Source organism: Pteropus vampyrus, unplaced genomic scaffold, assembly GCF_000151845.1.
Source record: "Pteropus vampyrus isolate Shadow unplaced genomic scaffold, Pvam_2.0 Scaffold207, whole genome shotgun sequence".
Lineage (NCBI taxonomy): Eukaryota > Metazoa > Chordata > Mammalia > Chiroptera > Pteropodidae > Pteropus > Pteropus vampyrus.
The window spans coordinates 2,638,658-2,641,106 of record NW_011888988.1 but is presented as its reverse complement, the minus strand read 5'-3'; positions in this window follow the sequence as shown (position 1 = coordinate 2,641,106).

Here is a 2,449-nt window from a genome sequence, read left to right as displayed (position 1 = left end):
CTGAGTTGTCGTCATTTTCATCAGTGTCTCGTGCATCAAGGTCCAGCAGTCCTCTCTTATTTTAAGGGAGATAGTTCTAAGACCTCGGTGGATGTCTGAAACCACGGATGGTACCAAACCCGATATACTGTATACTGTATTTTTTCCTATACGTACATACTCTTTCACTTAAAGGAAGCAGTTCATAGTTTCTCTTTGACATATCCAAATTGCCAGCATCACTACTTTTGAAAACAAGCACTGTGATACTGTGATGGTCATTCTGATAACCAAGACAGCCACTAAGCAGGGCACCTACGGTGTGGAGACGCCGGCAGAGGGATAATTTACATCCCGGGCGGGATGGAGCGGGACGGCACAAGATTTCATCATGCCGCTCAGAAAGGAATGTAATTAAAAACTTATGAATTGCTTATTTCTGGAATTTTCCATGTATTATTTTAGGGCCATGGCTTACCGTAGTAACTGAATCGAGGAAAATGAAACCACAGGCAAGCGGGGCCACTATACTGAGAACCTGTGGGGTTGCGCTCTCATTCTCTTTGGCTTCATTGCCATTGTTCTGTCTGGTAGGAGAAGGGTGGCTGCCTTCATAGCCTCTTTCTGCTTCCTTGGTATGGCCTGGTCGCTATCTTTTCTCCCCCTCTGACCATCTTGCCTACCTTGGGGTATGGCATTATACTTAAAACTTAGTAGAGAAATACTGAGGATCGGTATGGCATAAAGCAGTGCTTCTCAAACTTTAAGGTAAGGAGCCTTAGAATTACCTGGAGAATTTGAAAAAAATGCAAATTCTTGGGCCTTACTTCCAGAAATTCTGATCCAGTAGGTCTGGGGTGGGCCTGAGAGTTTGCGTTTCTACTGAAGCTACTTACTGGTCTGAGACCTAACTCTGAGAAGCCCTTGTGTGATATTGTGATTTATAATAAGAATCATGTACTGTATTTGATCTTCTCCTGTTCCTGGCACAGAGCTCATAAAACCCTTTGAATTTCCTGTGATGAAAGTGATAAAGGTGTCTCTCGTTATGTTAAGGAGGTGACCTTGGACCTGGACCTAGAGATGGGAGCTGGTTGCCAGTGGAGCCGACCATGTGATTAAAGGGTTGGAATTTTCAGGTTCCCCACGACAGAGGATCGGTTTGATCACTAATTGCCAATGATTTAATCACTCTGCCTATGCAGAGAAGCCTCCATCAAAATGAAAAGGACAGGTTTTGAGAGCTTCCAGATTGACGAAACAGAACACTTCCATGTGCCACTGTGCAGAGCCCCAAACTCCACAAGGACAGAAGCGCCTTTGTTTGGAGCCTCACCCTATGTATCTCTTCATCTGGCTGTTGATTGGCACCCTTTAACATCCTTTGTAATAAACAAGTCATCTAGTGAGTAAATGGGTTTCCTGAGTTCTGTGAGCCACTCTAGGAAATTGAGCGAACCCAAGGAAGGGGTCTGGGAAGCTCTGATTTATAGCCAGTTAGTCAGAAGCACAGGTAACAACTTGGACTTACGATCGGCGTCTGAAGTGGAGGTCAGTCTATGGAACTGAGCCCTTAGCTTGTGGAATCTGCTGCTAGCAGAATTGAGCTGAACTGTAGGACACTCACTTGGTGCTGGGGAATTGGTGGTGGGGTGTGGAAAACCCCACCCATGTTGATTTGGGTCCAGAACTCTTACCTCGTATGACTGAACCTGAGTGAACTCACCTCTTTGGGACAGTCTATTCAGTAGTTACTCAACAGCATTTACTGAGCACCCACCGAATGCAAAGGAAGGTGCCCCTGAAATGACCCCAAATGATGCCACAATTTCTGGAGAAGACTCCAGGAAGTCTTCTATTTAATAAAAGCACAAGCGAACATATCACCGTAGGATGTACCCACACAAAGCCAAGGCTGAGGGGACTAGAATCCAGGGGTGATTGATGGATGGATGTTAATACTGCATGGTTCAAGAAAGAAAACTAAGATTTATTTCAGACCTACCCCAAGCTATCATTGTGCATGGCATTTGTCATGTTAATTCATAGAATCTTCATAGAAACCCCAAGAGGTAGTTTATCTTCTCCCTTTCACAAGTGAGGAAACTGAGGCTCTTAGGACTTGAATTAGCGGCAGGACCAATCATTTAACCCCAAGGTTCTCTCTCTTCAGAGCCCAAGTTATTTGTATTATACCATGTTGCTTCCCAGCAGAGCACGTGACTCACCCAGTTAATGTTTGTCGAATTAAGAACCTAGAAAATTTAGAGATGATTCTTAACCATCCAGCTTTGATTATTATTATTATTGTGTATGGAGCTTTTATTACGTAGCAGGTACTGTGATAAATATTTTATATACATTATCCCACTTATTAAAAAATAAACTGTGAGATAATTATTAACTCATTACATGTGATGAAATTTAGAGAGGTCGAGTGATTACCCTGAGGTCCGGAGTGGAACCAGCA